This window comes from Peromyscus leucopus, chromosome 6 (assembly GCF_004664715.2).
Source record: "Peromyscus leucopus breed LL Stock chromosome 6, UCI_PerLeu_2.1, whole genome shotgun sequence".
Lineage (NCBI taxonomy): Eukaryota > Metazoa > Chordata > Mammalia > Rodentia > Cricetidae > Peromyscus > Peromyscus leucopus.
The window spans coordinates 81,622,950-81,631,095 of record NC_051068.1 but is presented as its reverse complement, the minus strand read 5'-3'; positions in this window follow the sequence as shown (position 1 = coordinate 81,631,095).

Here is an 8,146-nt window from a genome sequence, read left to right as displayed (position 1 = left end):
ATGCCCTGGTTGTGAGATTAAAAAGCTTAGGGGACTACAACATTGTGAATTAAAAAAAAAAAAAAAAAAAAAACAACAACAACTAAGCAATCTGCATACCTGATTTTCATACCAACTCTGGGGAGAAACAGCCTCCAGAGGAAAGAGCCTGGCTGGGGCCAGAGCCAAGCTCACTCCTGGACTGCAGGCCTCACTCATCCTCTTTCCTAATTAATGCAGCTTTGGATCTGACAGAGACGGCTGCTCTGTCTCATGCTTGTTTGCTGCTTAGCCTGTGATTGATGCTGGTAACATTTAGAGTCTGTCAGGAAATATTTCACGGATGCTCTGTGTGGTGGGTGGAAACAGCCAGGAAATGTGATTCCCTGGTTAAAGCAGAATGGGAGCTAGAGGGAATTGTGATGGAAAGGCCTAGGCCCTTTAAGCTTGCGGATAGGGCAAGTGTGCCCTGGGAGCTGGGGGAGGGGCTGGCAGCCCAGCAGAGAGGCAGCCATGGAGCTCTTTCCTGGGCTTTCTGGTGAAGGTGGGCTCATCTGTGTTGACTGTTAGCTCCCGTTGGCTAAGACACAGGAGATACAGGATGGAAAATTTTGTTTCCTGCCATTCCTAGCATCTGAAATATGTGCCCCACACCCTGCTTCTCCCTACTAGAGCCTACGAATTCACAAGGCTGATCTCAAAGGAGACAAACTTGTCAAATCTCCAACTCCCACAACACTGGACAGTACTGATAAAGCCCAGGGTTCGAGAGTTTAAAAAAAAAAACCTGGTTCTACAAATATAAAAAGGATGCATGCCAAGGACTTGGGGGCCGATGAAGGCATCAGTAAGATCACAAAGATGGTTTGAAGTGCATTTGGGGGAACTAGGTGTTTATAGGCATTTACAAGGAAACGATAGAAACTAATTTCTAGCCTAAAAACAAAACTGGTTGATTATTTTTGGCAAGAACACCGAGATAATTCAGTGGCAAAGAGAGTCTTTTCACTGAAGTGTTGGGAAGTTGCATATCCACTTGCAATGGACTAAGCTGAATCTGTTTACCGTATGTAAAACCGAACTCAAAATAATCTAAGATTGACATACATATTAAACTATGGAACTCTTACAAAACAAGACAAAACAACTCAAGTTAAGAATGTCATGGCATTGGATCGCCTGAGCTAACGTGTGAGATCCAGTGTGTAAGAAAAAAGAAAACAGGTAAGTTGGGCCACATAAAAACTAAAAACACTTAAGTGCATCAAAGGGTACTGTCAACAGGGTGAAGAGGCAACCCAATAATAGGGGAGAGCGTCTGCAAGTCATAAATCTAATAACAGCTTAATGTCCAGAATAGCCAAAGAACTCCTGAAATTTAACAGTGAAGTACTCAATTTGAAACATGGACAGAAAGCTTGGATAGGGATTTCCTCCAAGAAGGTATACAAATAGCCAACAAACATGGGCAGATGTTCAACATCATTCATCATTAGAGAATTGCAAATCAAGACCACAACCATCAGAATCATTACAGTACTATTAAAAAATCAGAAAATAATTAAGTGTTGACAAAGAGGTGGAAAAAAATGTTGGTAAAAATGCTAAGCCATCATAGAGAATAATATAATGCTTCCTCAAAAAAATCTAACATAGATTATTACTTAATGATTCGGTAATTCTGTTTCTGAATATATGTACAAGGGACTTGAAAGCAGTTTTGCACACATACTTGTGTATATCTACGTACATAGAATCATTATTTATAATAGCACCCTAACTTGCTTTCTGTTGCTATGATAAGCACCATGACCAAAAGCAGCTTGGGGAGGAGAGGGTTTACTTCAATTTACAGTTTATAGTCTATCATTCAGGCAAGTCAGGGCAAGAACTCAAGGCAGGAACCTAGAGGCAGGAACTGAAGCAGAGGCCTTGGAGGAGCTCTGCTTACTGTCCTCTGTCTGCCCCACTGGCTTGCTCAGCCTGCTTTCTCCCCGCCCCCCCAGACAGGGTTTTTCTGTGTAGCTTTGGTGCCTGTCCTGGATCTCTCTCTGTAGACCAGGCTGGCCTCGAACTCACAGAGATCTGCTTGGCTCTGCCTCCTGAGTGCCGGGATTAAACACTGCCCGGCCTCAGCCTGCTTTCTTATACACCCAGGACCACCGCTCAGGGATGGCGTGGCTCCAGTGGGATGAGTCTTCCCACATCAGTCATTAGTTTAGAGAATTGCCACATAGACTTGCCCATTGTTAATCCTATGGGGGCATTTTCTTAACCAAGATTTCCTCATCCAAGATGACCCTAGCTTGTATCGGTTGACAAAAATACTAATCAGAACACTAGTTAGAAGATAAAAACACTCCAAGTGTCTACCAGTGGATAAATGAAAAAGCAAAATTGATGAATAACATACATTGGAATATATTTTAGCCTTTAAAATGGAGGAAAATTCTCACATATACTACAACATGGTAGACATTGGGCTATGTAAAATAAACTAGTAATATAGAACAAATACTGTCTAGTTCCCTTTAATATGAGGTACCGAGAATAGTCAGTAGTCAAATTCATGGAGACAGACTGCCAAGGGGATGGAATGGGAAGTTACTATTCAGTGGATGGAGTCTCAGTTTTGCAAGATGAAAATGCTCTATGAGGATTGGTTGTGATGCTTTCACGACACCGTGAATGTACTTCATGCCTCTGAACCGTACAGTGAAAAGTAGCTGCAGCCGGGCGGTGGTGGCCCACACGCCTTTAATCCTAGCACTCGGGAGGCAGAGGCTGGCGGATCTCTGTGAGTTTGAGGCCAGCCTGGGCTACAAAGTGAGTTCCAGGACAGGCTCCCAAGCTACACAGAGAAACCCTGTCTCGAAAAACAAACAAACAAACAAACAAAACAAACAAACAAAAAAAAGAAAAGTAGCTACAGTGGGAACTTCTATGTTATGTGCATTTTAGCACAATTAAAAAATTTAAAAAGTGAAACAAAACTGAAGAATCAAAAAACATCATCTTTGGTGTTATCTGCTCTATTATTCTGGTCACAGAATAATTTACATTTTTTACTGGACAAGATCTACAAAGTAGCATACAGCTTCATAAAGAGGAGGCTTTGCAGCCTCGCAGGGAGATAGAGTCCCCGAGGTCATTAAGCAGCCCTCGGGTAGGCTTGTGAAACAGTGCCCCAAATGAGGTTGGCAGCACACGCAGTTCTCTCCCAGCCTCATTGCCAGGGCTTGGATTATTAGTATTATTTTTTAACATCACAGTCGTTTATGCTCCATTTTCCCCACTAGTCTCTCGGGGCTGGCAACCGAGTCTTTCGTTCATCTTTGTCTCTTCAACTCATAACGGGTTTGTTAAATAGAAGCAGCAGCAGCAGCAGCAGGGCAGTGAGCCAGGAGCAGCAGGCCTGTGTCCCCTTTGTTTGCGTGACCTTGACCGGTCCTGTGAGCTACCAGTGCCCCTGCTTTTCTCTGCATCAAATGACAAGCTTGCACCTAAGTCCCAACTGCCTTGGTAGGCTCTGGGCTCTGAGATCCACCTCTCTGGTTCCTTCCAGTTGTATGGTGCTCAGGTTCTGGTTTGGTTTAACCATCTGCGCAAAAAGGGCATTAGTGAACGCAAACACATAAACCAAACATAATGAATAGATGAGGAGCCTGTTTGAGACCCACAATCACCCAGAGGTATTTTTCTAGCTTTTCTTGAAAGAGACATCCTAGATACTACTTGAAGCCTGTGTCTGGCTCCTGGGCCAATACAGGGGTGGGGTAGGGGTGAAGGCGTGCATTTCTGTTGCTTTGCTAGCCGAGGAACAGCTGTTTGTTGGTGGCAGGAAGTCTTTTCCCAGAAGCCTGGGGGCCCTGGGTCAGCAGGCCCCAGATGGCAAGAAGCAGGCATCCGAGTCTGCCCTTGAGAAAGCAAATTACTGTCTTATTACAAATTCATGAGCCTCTCACTGCTGTTTTCAATTAATTTCTTGACAAATTCTGCCTGTTCCTTTTCTTGTTTTTCTTAAGGACAGGAGGAGTCTGGGTGACACAGTTGGGAGCTCCAGGGAGCTCTTATTGAAATTAATTTGAGTGCTTTGGAGCGAGATTTAGATGGCAGAGTGGAGCCGGCTGGAACTGCTGCTCTGGCAGGCGCCTCTGGGGCCCTGTGGATGTTGCTACCTCTTCTCCTACGCTGTGCAGTGTCCTTAAAGGCCTTTGGAACCATGCATGGCGGCATCCCCACATTTCCCCCTGCCCCACGTCTTTTGTCCTGGTGCTTTGGAAGTCTAGCTACTTCACTTGGCCATGGGTCTTCACTTGGTCTGCAGGCACATCCACCTACCCGCTCCTCTCAGCATAGCTTGGACTGGACCCCCCACCCCTCAATACACACAAACACACACACACACGCACGCACGCACGCACGCACGCACGCACGCACGCACGCACTCACTCACTCACTCACAGGGGCCTCAGAACATGTCTGCTGTCTGCATAGGGAGACAAGTTCCAGATTCCTGTGTTTTGGCTTACGTTAGTCACAGCCACAGAAGGACCTGGTGTCTTTCTGCTGGACTGACTTTTGTTTTCTGTTCCCTTGGCTGTTCTGATGGTGAGGGAATATCACCTAACTCCAGTGCCTGGTTCCCTGGGAATAGCTTCATTCCTCTCTAGACCTTCAGTCTCTGCAAAGGAAATTGAGACTCTTTTCTTAACACTATCCACCTTTGGTTGGCTGCTAGGAACCTCTGCTCTGGAAACAGCAAAATTGTAGGTCTGGCCTTTTGTTTTAAGCATGCAGTACTTAACTGATTTAAGGGAAGACTAAATTAAAGGTCTGGAAGAGTTAAATAATGTGTCTAAGAATGTTAGCTAATAAAGACCCCAAACATGAGACTCTGAGCTCAGTTCCAAATGACTCACATTCTGTTTTACGTTTTATTTTCCTTCCCTTTTATAATTATTTAAAATAAGATTTAATTGGTTTTAATGTGCTCAAACAGAAAACTGAGAAAATCAAAACAACCCAGTCATGGGCAATTTCACTGTGTTAAAACAGAAGATCCTTCTTTTTCTTTTCCTTTCAAGCCGCTTCCCCTCTGTTCAGACCCGTGCGTGCATGCACACACAGCCAGAATGGAGCCACGAAAGCTGTTTCCATCCTTCATAAATGACCACCAGTGCCGTGTCTGTGAATTCTCCAAGGCAAGTTCTGCCCATCTTTCCCCCTATGTCCAGTTCCAGACCTAGTTTCTGGGCTGTGTTGTTAAACCTGAGAATCAGAAGAGAAAGACCAAATCCATGATTGCCCATTAAAGCAATTTGTATTTTGGGGTGCACCTGGGACTGGCCAGTGGGCTGTCTCACCCTAAGTCGATATCTGGGAGAGCAGCCCCTACTGGCCTCTTGAGGTCCTTTTTATAAGAGAGCTAAGGTGTTCAAGGGGCGAAGGAGTTGGCTGATGTACATGGTTAGACAGATTCAATGAAGGGGAAGGAAATGTAAGGTTTTGACTGTAAAGATATACATCATGTGAAGGGCTCACAGGTTTAATGTAGTTTGAAAAATATGGTTTGCAGTCTACATCAGATCTAAGAGATAGGAACTTATTCTTAATTACAAATAGAAACCTTAACCTGCAAGGCATAGTTTTCTTGTTTTAGTCTCCCACTGACTTGCATGGTATATTGTTCCTGTTTTGGTCTCACAGTGACCCCAAAGACACTAATATTCTTCCAGTAGTTCTTATTTTCCATGACCCTTTAAAGTTTATTTAGCATGGGTTTGTTATCGTATTCAAAGTCTGTCAGAGAGAGAAAGAAAAAGAATGGATCCACACTGTGAATGGTCTTCCCAGAAGGATGCTCCACAGTCAGAGAGTTCCTTCATGTCATGTCCACAGTGGATTCAGACCCAGTGAGGCATGCACAGCCCTGTTAGGCTGGCTGGCTCCTCGCTGCCACTCTACTTACATTCTTAAAGGGAATTTAAGTGACCTCTGAGAAACAATTCTCAAAAGTGAACTTCTGTGGGCATGATGGCAACCATTGACCTTGACCTGAAGCCACTAAATCTTGTTTTTCTCAGCGATGAAAAGAACCATGTTGAGAGAATAATTATTAACCTAGGAAAGAATCAAGACTATCTCCACAGTGGGGAAAAATCTCTGATCCTACAGGAGTCATGTTGGGCCATGTGTCTAGGTCATATGACCTTTGTCCAAGGTGGCTAGAGTGTGGTGATGTTTCTAGAAGGGACTCATATTTAAAAAGATGGAATCACCAAGCAGCCTTAAAAAATTCTTTTAAAAAGTATTATTGTTAATCTTCTCTCCCCCACCCCCTGCTTCTCATACGTCATGACGTGTGACTGCAGGCATGTGTGTGCCATGGCATTTCTGTGGAGGTCCGAGAACAAGCTTTTGGGAACCAGTTCTTACTGTCCACCTTGTTGAGACAAGGTCTCTCTAGTGATTTCTTCCACTGCACTGTGTACACCAGGCTAGCTGGCCCTCAGCTCTTGGGCAGTTTTCCCGTCTCCACCTCCCATCTCACCGCAGGAGTGCTGGGACCACAGATGTGTGCCATTGCATCCAGGCAATTTTTTTTTTAAAGCTCAGATTCAGATTACCAGGACTGCACACCAAGCAAGCACTTTTATCCTCTGAGTCATCTTGCTGTCCCCTCATCAACCCTTTTCCAGGGCCAACTTTTGGGTTCTTCGTCAAAAGACTTTTTAAAAAAGTTGATCTTGTTGTTTCTGCTTGTTTTGAGACAGGGTTCCACCATGTTTGTTTGTTTGAGGGTCTCCCCATGTAACTTTGGCTGACCTGCAGCTCACGGCGATCTTGTCTGCCGCTGATTCCTGAGCACTGCTATTTAAAGGCATGCATAGTAGGGCGCTGCTGTGTAGTCCAGGCTGGACTCAGACTCTCTACCTGCCTCGGTGCTCCAAGTGCTGGGATTACAAGCATGCACCACCATACTCAGGCAGAAGTTAGCTTCTTTTGTGAACCATTCAGGATGGAGAGGAAAGCGTCGATAATCTAATCTTTACATCATCAGTCCACAGGCAGCTCCCAAAGGAAGAAGTGTGATTCCGACCAAAAAACCTGAACTTGGGGGCTAACTCCATTGCTTGAATTGATTTCTGTGACCATAGGCAAAAATCTAACTTTGGGGCTCCCACTAGGAGTTGAAACTCCTTTGATCCTGGACCTATAGTTTCTGTCTCATTAGATCCTGGACCTATAGTTTTTCTCTCATTAGATCCTGGACCTATAGTTTTTTATCTCATTAATGTTTTTTTAAGCCTAAATGGATAGCTTCTTTGTCGATTCCGTTGGTTAGAAAATACACTCATGGATGTCGACATTTTCCCACTGCCTCGGCAGACACCGACAGTGGACACTGGCATCCTTCCCCCGAGCCCAGAGGTGGCTTCAGACTCAGTCCCAGGCACTTGTTAAGAAGCTGTTGTGACTCCCCCAGCACTGCCCTCGGGACTGAAACTCGGCTATTTCTGAAGTCATCCCCATCCCAGGATCAACTGCACATTAAGTTCTTGTTGGGTAGAATCCTCAGAAGGCTTCAAGTTTGTTCACTTGCTTTCTCCTCGGATGAAAGGCGCAGGAACAGATGGCAGGAGCTGTGTTAAACAGAGGCAAGAATTCTTTTTCTTGCCTCGTCATTTTCTGATTTGAGTCAAGATGTAGATCTTCTGGCATTGCCACAGACATCTTCCCTCCTGCCTGTTCCTAGTCCCTCCTAGTCGGGGAGTGTTTTCTTCCTTTACACAGGGCAGCTCAGCATTGGAGCTAGGGCACCCTCTCCTTCAGGGACAGCAAGTGACAGAGACCTGTCACTGGTCCTACGCATGTGGCTTGGGGTCTTCAGGCCACACAGTGAAAGCAGACTCTATGGGAAGCCTCCCCCTCCCCCATCTCACTCCTTAAAGAAATGCACATTCACCTGCCAAGTTTTGTGTGGGGAGAGAAAGGGAGCAGAAGCAAATGTCACTGTGTTGAGGAAGGTTTCTAATCTGCCACCAAGGAAATTGTTTTTAATTGCTTTTATTTACTTTAGTGAAACATTTCAAATGTATGAAAGGCCATGCAAGTTTTTATTAGATAAAAATACCATAACAATAACCCATGCACTCTCTATGCA